Below are 16,290 nucleotides of genomic sequence, written 5' to 3'. Positions count from 1 at the left end.
TCAGGGCACATATCTGGTTCAATCCCTGCTGGGTGCATTCGAAAAGAGAGTTTATAATGTTTTTCTCTTGCATGGGTGCCTGTCTCTCTCTCTCTCTCTCTCCCTTTCTAAAATCAATAAAAAACATATCCTCAGATGAGGATTTATAAAGGTGCAGAATATATGGTTGCTATACTGTTTTCCTAAAATATACCCAACTTCTGCTTTTTTCAAGAAGAGGCTATAGGTCTAAGAATTGATGTAGGCCTGGGGAAAAGAAGATGAAGTATCAATGGGATCCATATATATTTAGTCCTGGGTATCTCCTGACAAATTCAAGAACTTTTCATGGATCAAATCATTTTGGTTCATGTACTGTCTGGGCACCCCGTTGTGTTAACTAATCTTGCCTTGTTCTTATTTCTGTGACTTAAGAGACATTATTTGTTCGATGCTACCTAAGGCACACTTATCCTGATTTCATCTGCAGTATCTCTCATCAATCTGAATACCCTAAAGTGAACAGCCTCAGTAGGAGTTCTCAGAAATGCTGATATTTCTTCCCCCATCCCTCCACCCCATGCTATCTCGTAGTCCTTAGAGCAGTGCCTGAATTTTCGTCTCTTGAAATATGAAAAATATTTGCATAATAATTTTGACAATTCAATTTCAAAGAGATGATCCACCAGCAAGTCTAGCTTTTTAAAAATCAACTATACAAGTAAAACATTAGGGCTGAAAATAGCTACTCAAGATGGCATGTTGAATCCAGAATATGTGGATATGTATTAGCATGTTGACCACTGATAATATTCAGTCTGACCTAAAATTATATTTTCCTTCTTCAGAAAATCACCACAGGGCCTATTTCCTTGCATCTTCCATATGTTTATGCTATTATATTGGTACTAGAGGCCCGGTGCACAAAATTCGTGCATGGGGGGGAGGGGCTCAGCCCGGTCTGTGCCCTCTCACAGTCTGGGGGGCCCGCGATCAATCACCCCAAAGGGGTAGGCCCCGCCCACCCAGCCAGAGCTCCAGGATGGATTACCCCTGCAGAGGGAGGCCCCGCCCATCCACCTCAGCCCACCTGTCAGTGGCCTGGGACTCCCTCTTTGGGGCGATTGTGGAGTCACCTGATTGATTGATCATCCTGCTGGCCAGTGGCCTGGGCCTCCCTCTACAGGGCTGGGTCCCCTGACCAATTGCATCGCACCCTCCTTGACTGGCCTGGCACCAGTGGGTGTCATAGCATAGTTGTCTGGAAGGTCATCCTGTTGGTCGTTCTGCTATTCAGTCGTTTGGCTGATTTGCATATTATGCTTTTATTATTATAGATGATTTTTCAAAGTTGCACTTTTTTGTATTTAAGCCTATTTTCTCAAGCTTTACTTTATACTTTGTATTATGTAATTTGTCTGTATAAGGCGAAATATTGCTCTAATTATAAGTCTATTAGTGAGGAGTGGGTATATATAAGAATTGCCTTTATCTTGAAAGGTATGTATCTCATTTGAGTATGCTGTAAACATTAAAGAGAGGGAGAAAAAAGTTTATCATTCGTGTGAGGAAGAGGCTGCTTAAGTTGGCAGAGGAGCTAGGGAAGAGCTGAGGTGGCGGGAACTATGAGTTTTGAAATTTCCCATGTACTTGTACTTCACATTCTAAAACCCACACATGTACAATCTGTACTGAATTTCACATAGGGGATTTGGAAAATCAGTGACTTCTATTGTCATTGCAATTTGGCAACCTGTAAGATTTATCTTGAGTTAATTACTAGCTACCTTATTGCTAGTGCTGCTAGAAATAACAGATTTTAAAAATTATATATTTCATATTTTAGGGATTTGCACTTGTAATTCCTTGCCTTTAAAGTTTCTTGTTTAATTCCCTTAGAAACAGCCATCCTATGCATCATTTCTTGAATTACTTTTGCCCATCATACTATTCTATCATAGGAACAGCAAGGATCTCCCAAACTTGCTTTCAATCAGCTCTTTAATCATGGTGATCACAGGGAATAATTTAATTTTCTCTTATGTAACTGAGTATCATGGGTAACCAGCTGTCCATCTATTAATAATAATGGAATTTTCATTGCCTTTAGCAGTGAAAGCAGATAATTAAGCTCACATTTCTTCCATTTTAGTTCAGTTCTCTTATCTATAATGTAGTCTTAGTTCCAAAGTCTGAATCAGACAGGTTCTCATTTGAAATAATGATAAATCATCTCAGTTGCTGGAAACAAAGAAAACTGGGAGGATATCTGGACATTGAGGCTTATAAAGGGTAGAAACCAATAGCAGTAGATCAAAGGTGGACAACGAATGTCCTGAGTACCACCAACACCACCTCCCCTCTGAACATACACTACAATATAAAATATGAGAACGATATGATTTCACTCATATGTGGGACATAAAACTGAAAGCAACACATGAACAAACAAAACACACACAGACAACAGTATGGCGGTTACCAGAGGGAAGGGGGTAGGGGGTAGTAAAATATAATGGGAGTCAAATACATGGTGACAGAAGATGATTTGACTTTGGGTGGCCACACAATGCAACATACAAATGATGTATCTCAGAACTACACATCTGAAACCTATATAATCTAATTAACCAATGTCACCCCAATAAATTTAATTAGAAATTTAAAAGAATTTAAAATAAAATATGAATGTAGAAGATTTGAACAACACATCTAGCAAGAGTGATGTAAGGAGTACAGAGAACCTGGCACCCAAGAGTGAGAACATACCCATTCATCACAAAGACATGCAGTATTTTCAGGGCTGCAGCCTGCCTCCTCTGAAGACACAGCTTAGGGACAATGTTAGTCTTCTACAGGCCTTCCTTTTTAGTGCATACCATAGAACTGATGTCAAAAATTCCTTGTAGTCCATGTGGATACATTATATTAGACTGAAAGTTATGTAAATATCAATAGTGTATAGGTGGGTAAAATATATTTTATATATAATCCCTGTGTATTGTGCTAGTTACCATGTTTCTGAGAGAAAATGAGGGCATGAACACTGATTCAATGGTTAGTTTCAATGACCTATCTTTGGGATAAATTAATCATGAGAGCATAAAGTTACCGTAACTTTATTTCTGTAGGTAAGGTTCAATTGAATAAAAAATTATTAATATACTAGAGACCCAGTGCAAGAAATTCGTGCACCAAGTGGGGGGGGTGACCCTCAGCCCAGCTTGCACCCTCTCCAATCTGGGACCCCTCGAGGGATGTCTGACTGCCATTTAGGCCTGAACCTGGTAGGATCAGGCCTAAACAGGCAGTCAGACATCCCTCTCACAATCCAGGACTGCTGGCTCCCAACTGTTCACCTGCCTGCCTTCCTGATTGTCCCTAACCGCTTCTGCCTGCCAGCCTGATCACCCCTAACCACTCCCCTGCCAGCCTGATTGCCCCTAACTGCCCTCACCTACAGGCCTGGTCACTCCTCACTACCCTTTTCTGCAGGCCTGCCCCTCACCAACTGCCCTCCCCTGCAGGCCTGATTGCCCCTAACTGCCCTCGCCTGCAGGCTTGATACCCCCAACTGCCCTCCCTTGCAGGCCTGGTCCCTCCCAACTGCCCTCCCCTGCTGGCCATCTTGTGGTGGCCATCTTGTGTCCACATGGGGCAGCCATCTTATGTGTTGGAGTGATGGTCAATTTGCATATTACTCTTTTATTAGATAGGACTAGTGGCCTGGTGCACAAAACTCGTGCACATTAAAAGGAAATTAATTTGAGGAAATATATTAATATTGCTATTTGCCCTTTCTCTATATCAGAGATGAAAGAAAATTAGTAAAATATATATGAAAATCTTCCTCCTGTCAGAGTCTGTGGCGCACCACAGGACCCAAAGTCAAGTCCCCACCCACCTGCGCACACCTCGAAATCATGCAAGACCCAGACTTGGCTGGCCCCACCCCCATTGGGCGAGATACAGACCCCACCTCTGTCAAGCCCTGCTGGGCAGGGGGCGCAGCCTCAGGTCCCCTGGCGCATGTTGGGTGGGGGGGGCGCAGCCTCAGGTCCCCCAGTGCACCCTCAGGTCCCCCAGCCTGGCACCAGGATGAGTGGGTGCAGCCTGAGGTCCCCTTCAATCCCCACCAGGTGGGGGGCACAGCCTGAGGTCCCCAGTCAAGCCAAGGCACAGCCTGAGTTCCCTCGTCCCCGCCCGGTGCCATGCAGCCTCAGGTCCCTGCTGATTGCGCGTACGGGAACCCCACCTCTGCTGTGGGCGCAGCCTTCTTGTGCTTGGGGAACTCTGCCACCGCTGTGGGTGCAGCCATCTTGTGACGGTGTGAGGGTTAATTTGCATATTACCTCTTTATTATATAGGATAATTTTAGACTCATTATAGATCAGTCATTATTGATAATCTTATTCCTACCCCAAATAATTATTATGAAATTAAAGTGATCAAAATGTACTTTAAAACATTTTCTAGTTTTGAATAACTCTATATTTTTCAAAATAGTCAATGTCTGTATGAAATATTTTGATTTATATTGCATCACAATCATAATTATACTTTATGGTATTTTATGGGAGACTGGGTAACAATTTAAATTTTATTAGGAAGGCCCCATTTCTTGTTTTGGAAATATCCTTTTTTAGTTTGAACAGAATTCTACTTTGCAGCCTCCTTATGCAGAAACTAACTACATTGCACTTAATTTTTTGAACTTAACTAATATTGAACAAGTGCCCAGTGGCCACATGACAGTGTAATAGCATTCTTCTCTTTAATTGCCTATTTATTCCAAGATTTAAGATGCTCAGAATCTAAGCAATTTCACAATGTGAAAAACGTAATAGTTCCCTTATGGAAAATTAACACTTTTTAAAATATCCCAGAAACCAAAGAAAAAGAAAAATCATGTCTCTGAATATTAATAACTCCCATAGTTGTAATTTCTTATGGAAGCAGTATTTTTTTCCAGACATTGAGCAGCATTAGAATTGATCTGGCATATCAAGAAGAAAAGAAAGTGAGTAATAAAAGAAAAAGAAAAACTCTGTACCTGAAATTGACAACATTTTAAGGACTTAAAGGAGTTGAATTCCATTTACTAACATATAAAGCTTTCTGGGAGAGCAAAGTGGAAATTGGTATCAATGATATAAATAAATCCATATTATAACCAAGCAGAAATAAAAGTGATATCCCAAAACATATATCTTAAATCTGAAAATATGTCTATGATAAAGGGCAGAGTTAGGGTTACAGCTTCCTCCTTTTCAGTGGACAGGTGGGGGTGGGTTAGTATTAAGGGACTATTAGCAAATCTAGATCTCTGAATACAATGACGGGCTGGCTCTGGCCTTATATGAAATATTGATATTGGGGTGGGATAAAAATTATAATGCCTAGGCTTATCTAGAATTATGTATTTTAAACTTGTGGCGGGCAGTTAAAGATTAGGAAATTATCAGAATCTCCTTAGCAAGGTAAGCTGCAGCATATCATCCACTCCACAGCTGGGCAGGACTGAGCCTCCAGTGATCATTAGGAACATTAGCGTATAGTAGGATGAGGCAAAACAATTAAAAATTTTTATTGTAACTTTGTCTGATACAATCCTGTTGACATATCTAGTTGATAGAGAGATTTATATGGGGTGAATTCATTAGGCATCCTTTTGTTTGGTAAAAGAGCTGTAAAAGCTTTCAGTATTGGGTAGAAAAAAGCATGTGAAAACCACATGTATTCCAACAAAGAGTGTGCTATCTGAAGGCAGTTCGCTGAGAAAAATGGTCTTCGTAGGAAAGCTCTTAGTCCTTGCTCTCACAGCTTCTACAGTGAGAGCAGTGAATTCACCTTTTTAATATGACAGGATTGATAGCCCTGGTCTCCAGGAGAACAGAGGCTTCTGCAGTAGCTTTGGTCAGATACAAGTTGTAAAGAGGAAATGCTACTGTCACATACTAGAGAAAGAGTGAGTCACTTAATCTGCATGCTGAAAACTATTTGAGGCAGGTCCAGAAAGGGTAGTCATCAGATAACAAAAAGGTTGTGTTTTGCACTTTTTTTTTTTTTATGCATGCATTGCATACCAGCCAGTGTGGCTCAGTGGTTGAGCATTGACCTATGAACCAAGAAGATACTATTTGATTCCTGGTCAGGGCACATGCCCGGGTTGTGGTCTCGATCCCCAGTAGAGGGTGTGCAGGAGGCAACCGATCAAAGATTATCTCTCATTATTGATGTTTCTATCTCTCCCTCTCCCTTCTTCTCTGAAATCAATAAAAATATATTTTAAAAAATCATTGTATTTAAAAAAATAATTAAAATAAACATGCATTGATATTTCTAAGTGGTTTAGATATATGTCCTCCTATGTAGAACCAAATTCTCAGTATTCTCCAATATGAAACAGAAATGTTTTCATTGCTGTACCCTAGACATGAATTTATAACGACATAATATATGAATTTTCCACAGCTGTATCTGTGATAAAAGTAACTGTGATCATTGAATACTGCCTTTCAGGCATTTTTCTAAGCACCTTACATAATCTACCTCATTTAGTGCTTTCAATAACTCCATGAATAAGGGACAATTATTATCTCCATTATTTTAGGTGAAAAATTGGAAGCTTGGTGTAATTATCTTATCCAAATAATCAGTGGTGAGGCTGTGACTGGAACCCAGGACTGGCCAAGCAAATCCTTGCTCTTATTTAATTTGTGCTGCTACCGCGGCCATTTATACTTGACTCTGTTGATGCAGAGGGAATGACAGGCTCCTATAAAAGAAGATGCATTTTATTTATTTATATGTTGGTAAAAAAAAAAGTGCATTCCCTTGTGATGAGAACTCTTAGGATTTCCTCTGCAGGCAACTTTCATACATAAGACACAGCAGGGTTAACTAGTCATGCAGTTGTACATCATATCCCAGAACTTAGTTATCTTATAACTGGATGTGTACCTTTTACCTTCTTCCACTTCCCCTACACCCAACCCCCACCTCTAGTAACCACAAATCTGATCTTTTTATTCTCTTTTCTGTGAGTTTGGTTTATGTTTAGATTCCATATGTAAGTGAGGTCATACAGTTTTTGTCTTTCTGTGTCTGACATTTCGCTTAGCATAATGCTCACAAGGTCCATCTATGTTGTCACAAATAGCAGGATTTCTTAATTTTTTATGTCTGAATAGTATTCTACAATGTGTGTGTGTGTGTGTGTGTGTGTGTGTGTTTGTGTGTGTGTATCCATTCTTGTCAGTGGACACTTATGTTGTTTCCCTGTCTTAGCTTTTGTGAACATGAAGGTGCAGATATCTCTTCAACATGGTGGTTTTATTTCCTTCAAATATATACCCAGAAATGGAATTGCTGTATCATTTGTAATTTGGAGCTAGAATTTGAACAGAGGTCTTTCTGACTCACAATCCTATGTGCTTAAACCTTGTGCCACATAGCTTCTCTTTCTTTTTGAGATTGTTAGTGCATTTCAGTATCCTGAGAAGTCCAGCAGCGCCCCCTAGCCCCCTCTACACAATGCTCTGGCCCATGGGCACAGGCATAGCATCCTTGTAGAGAATACTGGTTTCAGTACCAGCTAGGGTTTATAAATACTAGCTGCAAAGGAGTTCTTGGGGGAGCACAGTCCCAAAGATGGAAATAAGTTCAAAAAGATGATTTGGTTCAGATATACTTGTTCAATACATAACTTACTAGAAATGTCTCAAAGGAAGATAAAACAAGTGAATTGCTCAGCAGATAAAACCTGAGTAGACCTAATGTGCTGTTGCATTCAGAGCAGACAGTAAGTGGATGATTGAAAATCAGGGAGACTACGTGCCAGCAAGAGTTTCAAATTAGAATAGCTGCACTGTAGTGTGCCGCGCCAGCACAGCCAAGGGTTCGGTGAGCCTGAGGAGGGGCAGTGAAGAAAAGATAGACAAGAATACAGCTGGGGCTCAGTGGATCTCCCATGCCTGGATGAGGACACAGAAAGACCCAGGCTGCAAGCGAGGCTTCATTTTATAGTGAGATCAAAACAAGGGTAGTGGTCAACATGTTTACAATGTTTTTGTGAGTTTCACCTTGTTTTGACAGCACTTGCTGCACCTCCCACAGCCCATTAGCTACCTAGGAAGGAACTAGGGAGGGCTATAAGGTTAAACTTAATTATGCTAAGAGGGCTCTGCCCTCCAAGCTGGGACTTGTTTGTGGCCCTGCCACAGGTCAGTCCGAGGCTTAACCCTATAGCCGCTCCTTACACTGTAGACCTGTAATCTCATTAAGGTTAAAAGACATTAAACCTGGGAAAAGGCAAGTCATTGCTAGATATTTTTATTTATTTTTTTTGTTTCTTTATTTAAATGCATCATCTGTATATTATATTGTGTGTTCACGACTCCAAGTCAAGTCTCCTTCCTTCACTATTTTCCCCCCATACCCTCTTTTATTCCCTCTTAGCCCCCTTGCCCTCTGGTAATCACCATACTGTTGGCTAAAGACATTTTAAAATTAAAGTATGCAAGTACTTATATATCAAAATTTGACAGAATTTCAGAATAGCCAATGTAACAAATCTATCAGGATCATGATATGGACTGTTTGCCCTAGCAAATTACTCATAAACACTGCCCTCATTACTGGATGTGAATGTGTGGAATTTGGAGAAAAGAACAGTGGCAGGTAATTTTCAGTGAAATATGACAGAAGTCAATGCCTTCAGGTAGAACCTTCCTTCAGATCTGCTCTTGGCATACATATCACAGCCTATTTTAATCTACTGGAATTGTTTTTTTAGTAGCCTTTATATTGTGATATAATTTTCATACCATACAATTCACCCATTCACAGTGTAAAGTTCAGTAGTTTTTAATATATTCATAGTTATTCAACCATCACTACTTTCTAATTTGAGAGCATTTATATTATCCCTTGAAGAAACTCCATACTTATGAGTAGGTGGCATTCTCCATTTCCTCACAACCTTCAGTGCCCCAGGCCTAGGCAAACACAAACTTTCTGACTGTATAGATTTTCCTATTCTGGATATCTATATTAATAAAAGGATAATATGATAATTAGGTGGGTCAACTGGCCATCTTCTGGAAGTCCGACTTCCTTCTGGACAAAGCCACAGTGGTGGGGGCAGAGGCAGTTAGGGTCAATCAGGCCGGCAGGGGAGTGCAGTTGGGGGCAACCAGGCCTGCAGGGAAGGGCAGTTGGGGGTGACCAGGCCGGCAGGGGAGGGCCATTAGGGGTGACCAAGCAGGTGGCAGAGCTGGTTGGGGCGATCGGGCAGGGGAGCAGTTAAGGGCATTAGGCAGGCAGTCAGGTGAGTGGTTAGGAGCCAGTGGTCCTAGATTGCAAGAGGGATGTCCGACTGCCAGTTTAGGCCTGATCCTGTCAGACATTCCCCGAGGGGTCCCGGGTTGAAGAGGGTGCAGACTGGACTGAAGGACCCCCACCCCCCATGCATGAATTTTGTACACTGGGCCTCTAGTTTCATACAAAAGGAATCATATGATACGTGATCTTTTCTGCCTGGCGTTTTCCTCTTAGCATAATATTTTCAAGATTTATTCATGTTGTTGCATATATCAGTACTTTATTACTTTTATGTATATCTGTCCAAATATTCTATTGTATGGATATACCACCCTTTGTTCATCCTTTTATAATTTGATGAGCATTTGAGTTGCTTCCACTTTTGCTATTATGCTGCTATGAACATTCATGTGCATATTTCTATGTGAACATATGTTTTTATTTACTTTAGTTTTATAAGTAGAAGTGGAATTGCTGGGTCATATAGTATCATATAGTCTCTTAGGCTTAACATTTTAGGGAACTTCTAGACTATTTTCCAAAGAACCTCTATCATTTTAGACTCCCACCAGCATTGTAAGAGTTTCAATCTTGCCATTTTCTGCTTTTGTGACTATAACCATCCAAGTAATATAAAATGATATCTCGGCTTGGTTTTGATTCACGTTTCCTTGCTGGATAAATGATGTAGAATAAATTTCACATGCCTTTTTGCCATCTACTTATACATTTCAGTCTTTATGTCTTTCCCCATTTTCTAATTGGATTGTTTGTGTTTATTTGATTTTCTTCTAACGAGTTTTAAGAGCCCTTTATATATTCTAGATACAAGAATATCTAGTATATTGACTTTATGTGCTGCAACCTTGCTGAACTTGTTTGTTAGTTCTAATTTTTTGTCTGTATACTACATAAGATTTTCTATATGCAAGATCATGTAATTTACCAATAGAGTTTTAGTCCTTTATTTCCAATCTAGATGCCTTTTAACTTTTTAAATTTTTGTTTATTGATGAGAGAGATTTGTTGTCCTACTTATTGGCTCATTCATTCGTTTCTTCTTATATATTTCCTGACCAGGGATGGCATCTGCAGCTTAGTGTATTAGGATGATGCTCTAACCAACTGAGCTACCAGGCCAGGGTGCCTTTTAATTTTCTTGCAACTTGCTTTGACTAGAACTTCCAGTAAAATGTGTAGAAATAGCTAACATTTGTGTCTTGCTCTCAATTTAAAGAAAAATGTACTCAGGTTTTTACCACTAAGTATAATGTTAGAGGCGGGCTCTCATAAAAGCCCTTTTTAAGGCTGAGGAAGATCTCTTCTATCCTTAGTTTGTTGGCATTTTGAAAAATTCATATAGGGTGTCACATTTTCTCAAATGCCATTTCTTCATCAATGGAGATGATTGTGTGGTTTTTGTCCTTTAATCTATTGTTAGACTGCATTACATTTATTAACTTTTGGATGTTATACCAACCTCGTATTCCTGGTATACATTCTACTTTATCATCCTATATAATAAAAGCCTAATATGCTAAGTGCCAGGTCATGTGGTCGGCCGTTCAACCAATCAAAGTGTAATATGCTAATGATATGCTAAGGCTGCTCAACCGCTTGCTATGATGTGCCCTGACCACCAGGGGGCAGACACTCCAACCAGTAGGTTAGCTTGTTTCTGGGGTCTGGCTGATTGGAACTGAGTGAGACAGGCCGGATACGCCCTGGAGCCCTCCCACGGTCCCTCCTTGGCTGGCCAACCTCCCGTATCCCTTCCTGTCCCCGATCGTGCACCGGTGGGGTCCCTTGGCCTGGCCTGCACCCTCTCACAATCCGGGACACCTCAGGGGATGTCAAAGAGCCAGTTTTGGCCCAATCCCACAGGCTAGGCTGAGGAACCCCTCTGGTATACGAATTTGTGCACTGGGCCTCTAGTTTATAATAATTGCCTTAATTATAGTGAAACAGTCCTTATTTGGGCTTAGTGATTCTTTCCTGCAAGCTATATAACAAAATTTACATACCAATAGGTACTTAACTCATTGTCTGGGTATTGTCTTAATGTCATTTTCTTCTAACCAACTTTAGTATAGGACACTTTTATTCATCTTGACATTCTTGTCATTAGCAAATGCTAATACATATTTATTATGTATTCAATAACTTAGCAGAATCTGTCAGATTTTTTTCTAAACCATTGTCTACTTCTTGGGCTAAATTAAATTTTCCAGTATTTCACATTTTCTTGTAAGTAGACAGGATCATGTGACCATGTTTTACTCAATGAAAGATGAACTGAAGTGCTCTGCTTCAGGCCTTCCATGTATGGTCTTTATGCTCTTTTTGTATCCCAACAACCTTAGAGGATGACAAAGCCATAAGATGTAGGGATGCTGATAGAAATGAAAGTATGCACAGTAGAGTGTTATAGTACTGTGTTAAACTGCTCTGTATTTTGAATTACTGAAAGACAAACTATATTTTAAACTTCTTTATATATAACTAGAGGCCCAGTGCAAGAAATTCGTGCATTTGGGTGGGGTCCCTCAGCTTGGCCTGCACCCTCTTGCATTCTGGGAGCCCTGGGGGGGTGTCCGACTGACGGCTTAGTGGGCCTAAGCCATCAGTGGGACATCCTTAGCATTGCCACGGAGGCGGGAGAGACTCCCACCACTGCTGCTGTGCTCACCAGCTGTGAGCCCGGCTTCTGGCTGAGCAGTGCTCCCCCTGTGGGAGCACACTGACTACCAGGGGGAAGCTCCTGCATTGAGTATCTGCACCCTGGTGGTCAATGCACCTCATAGTGACTGGTCATTCCACCATTTTGTCATTTGCATATTAGCCCTTTATTATGTAGGATACAGTGTAGATGAGGCCCCCTAGAACCATAAGAAATGCAAAAACTTCACTGTTAACTAATTCTCGAATTGCCCCCACCTAAAATCAAATATCCCCCCCACCTATGGGGCGTGTGCTGCACCTTGGGAACCACTGGGCTTGACACTTTTCCTCTCTGAGCTTCATTTCTGAATACATATGCATATACCATGGGAATTGTAATCTCTTCTCCGCCTACCTCACTAGGTTGTCATGAGGAGGTTCTGAGCTAATAAACCTAGAAATGTTTCATCAAGTAAGTGATGTCTAAATGGGAAGGGATTGTTATTTTTAAGCACACGGGTACCCTCACAGGTAGCAGATGCTGAGTAGGGGAGGAAGGCATGAATGTTTCCTGGGACTGTAGCTATGGAAGCTTTGCAGAGTGTTCCACAGGCCTCAGAGGGGCGGGCTCTGGCCAGCAGCCCTGTAGCAGTGGTCGTCCCTGGAGGCACTGGCAGGAAGCAGGGCGTTAGGAGGGCTCTAGGGGAGCAGTGAGGCTGAAGGGGGAGTAACTGTCAAACCTTCCCGCTTGGCACTATTCTTTAAATTGTATGTGGCTGTTTCTCAGCTGTACCTGCTCAGGGCGGGTCTTCAATCTCCTGGAGTGGGGTGGGGACCGGGCCAGGGTGGGACCAGGCAGGCTAGGAGGGCAGGTTTAGCCGTGCCCCCATCGAGGTTCAGCGTGCTTCTGCTGTGGAGACAGCACTGCTGCTGTTGAGGGGAGAAGGGTCTGACCCTAAGGGGCTGCTCGGGCCTGCCTCCACCCAGGTCTGGAGTTGTAGGGAGAAGAGGCATGCCTGGCCCCAGTAGAGGGGGCCTGGCAGTGGTGGGCTGCAGGCCCCGGGTGCCTTGGGGGCACTGACAGGTGGTCGCCAGTGTGATATTGTTGTGGGCGCTTCTGGTGGGGGTGGTGGGGGAAGAGATTGGGAGTCAGAGGTGCGGGCTGCAGCTACCTTCAAGGCTGGCTCTTCTTCCCATCCGGTCAGCCTCCCTATCCCCCTGGGGCACGGGGGCTGGGGTAGGGTGTCCGTGCAGGGGGATTGGAAGAGCTCCCCGTGGCCACTTCCTCTTCCTTCTTTAGAGTCCGACCTCCTGTCAGGCACTCTCCTCAGACCCCCGGGAACTTGGCTTCGGCTGCCGCCCCCTGCTGCGCGTGCAGCCTCCTGCTGGTCTGTCAATATGCAAATTGGTCATTACTGGGACACCGTGATGGACAATTAGCATATTACCTCTTTTTATGTATAGATTACAGTATCAAGGGCAGTATTGATATACAAGATGGGGTAAAAGTAAGTTTATAATTGTGAGTACCCAAAACACAGAGTTTATTCTTGTATTATTATTAAGTATTATATTATTTTCCACATGAACAATTGTAAACCTACCTTTGTCACACCCTGTATAGTAAATGTTAAATTTTAGCATTTTCTGATTGAATAAATGAATAAAACATTTTCTTCACCACTGGTCAGTACACATAGTATCTAATGGTATTATTTTATACTTTGTGAACATGAAAATCACAAGCTGGATAAGAAAACAAATCAAGTTTGAATTCCATGTGTTAGTGTGTAGTCTTATACAAATGGTCACATGCATACACATTAACCTTCATTTTACTCTTTTCAACAATTGGGGCAGTTGATTAAGTTATATGACATTTTCCTCTTCTCCACTTGTTAATTCAGGTCTCGTTGCAGCAACAGTACTTATTTATATGCAGTCAATTCAGTGTTTCTCAGAGTAGCAGTCTCTCCATATATACTGCTATTCTTTCTCATGCTATTCATTTGTCATTATGTTTTGTTTGATTGACTTCACTTTGTGTATTTTCTCATTTGGATTACCAGACTTGGGGCATTGAAATTTTAACATATTCACCTTGAGTAAAGTGTTCCTTTGTTCAACTTCAATGGAGTTCACCTTTGGTGAGAGGTGAGGTTATAAATTTGGGTTGGCTACAGCTTTATCTACTATTGTACCCTTTTTACAGATAAAAATCACATTTATTTGTACTTTTATGCCTCAATTAATGACACAATATGCAACATGCAGTACTATAAAAGTTCCTTAATATGATTGTGATACTAGACACCTTTTATAATACTTCTGGCCAAAAATTTGTGTGGAATTCAAAATTTTACCCCACCTACTCAAATTCTAGGATATGTGAAAGAATAATGAAATAAAATGAGGACTTAAATACTCCTAATTACTTCAATAAGTTAATTATAAAATGAATTATTGAGTTAGTGTGAACTTTACTTGCATGCAGAATAATTTTCATTTAGTATTTCCTAATGATTCAAAAACTCGAAAAGGGCAGATTTTAATGTTAACAATTTTACTGATGTATCCTATTTTTCAAACATAAGTTGTATCTAATTATAAATAGTGTGGCTTTTCAATAAAAAATATTTCTTAGATCAAAAACTCAGGTGTGAACACTTGCAATTATATATCAGGCTCTATTCCTCTGCTCTGGCATCTCTCTCTCTTTTTTTAAAATATATTCTATTGATTTTTTACAGAGAGGAAGGGAGAGGGACAGAGAGCTAGAAACATAGATGAGAGAGGAACATCGATCAGCTGCCTCCTGCACACCTCCCACTGGGGTTGCGCCCGCAACCAAGGCGCATGCCCCTGACCAGAATCGAACCCGGAACCCTTGGGTCCGCAGGCCGATGCTCTATCCACTGAGCCAAACAGGCTAGGGCTCTGGCATCTCTTTTGCATTCAAACGCTTCATCCTGGCAGTACATTCATTTGTTTCATTTTCTTTTATCATTAAGTGTTTAAAGTCATTAACAAAATATTGGCGCAGTGAGAGCTTTTACACATGATGTGTATGTATTAAAGCTGTGTGACCTTTTCAATATTCTCTAGTTCATTTTGCTGGCAGCTATTTGTCATATAATTCAAATACTGTGGCTTTGAAAAAAAAAACTAGTAATTTCAAGGACTGAGTTATACAACTATGGTTTTATTAAGGCAAGAGATAAATTAAAAAAAAATAAGTCTAGTTTCCAAATGACGAAATAATAATTATTCAAAATAATAAGAGAGAAGGAAAAGAGTAGGTGATAAGAATGGATTTAAACTTATAAGTAAAATTTTTTTTTAAATATATTTTATTGATTTGTTACAGAGAGGAAGGGAGAGGGATAGAAAGTTAGAAACATCAATGAGAGAGAACATTGATCAGCTGCCTCCTGCACACCCCCCACTAGGGATGTGCCCGCAACCAAGGTACATGCCCTTGACTGGAATCAAACCCGGGACCCTTGAGTCCGCAGGCCGATGCTCCATCCACTGAGCCAAACCGGTCAGGGCTATAAGTAAAATTTTTGATCTCCATTTTGGAACTTTAGTTTTTGTCATTGTATTCATTCACTCAACTATAAAAAGCTTTTTGAGACAAACCCAAAGCAAGGCTCCTGGGAATTCAACATGAATTCCTCCTACTCCAGACCTTTAGGAGGTTATAATCTAATAGTTGAATAGAATATGTATGCAAATGTTTGCAAAGTTAGATAAAGATAATTATTAAGCACCACAAGTTTTAGAAACTGAAGATTTCTTTCAAACAGGGAAACAAAGGAGACTTCCAGAGATGATAGCATATGAGGTAGGCCTGGAAAGACTAGGGAAATTTGGATACATTTGTGTAGAAGAAGATATTCCAGGGAGAGGGACTAACTAGAGTTTAAATACAGTTGGAGAGTCATAGTGATTATTTTGCTTTATTTTTTTTCCATAAAACATTTTTTAAAATATAAAAAAATCTGATTACCTAAATTAAACTTCTTAAAATGCATACAACACTGTACATAAATCTATGAATGCATTTTCACATTTTCAAGTATACCTAGAACATGTCCAAAAGTAAACCATATGCTGGAACATAAAGCATATATCTCAGGCTGGTTCAGTGTTCAAAAATCACTTGATGTAATCTGTCACATCAATAGCATGAAGAAGGAAAATGATATAGTAGCAATGGATGCATAAAGAGCACTTGACAAAATCCAACATCCATTCATAGTAAAAACTCTCAGAAACCTAAGAATAGAGGGTACTTTTCTCAACTTGGTAAAGAATATCGAT

Source organism: Plecotus auritus (genome assembly GCF_963455305.1).
Source record: "Plecotus auritus genome assembly, chromosome: 5".
Lineage (NCBI taxonomy): Eukaryota > Metazoa > Chordata > Mammalia > Chiroptera > Vespertilionidae > Plecotus > Plecotus auritus.
Note: the sequence above shows the minus strand (reverse complement) of the source record.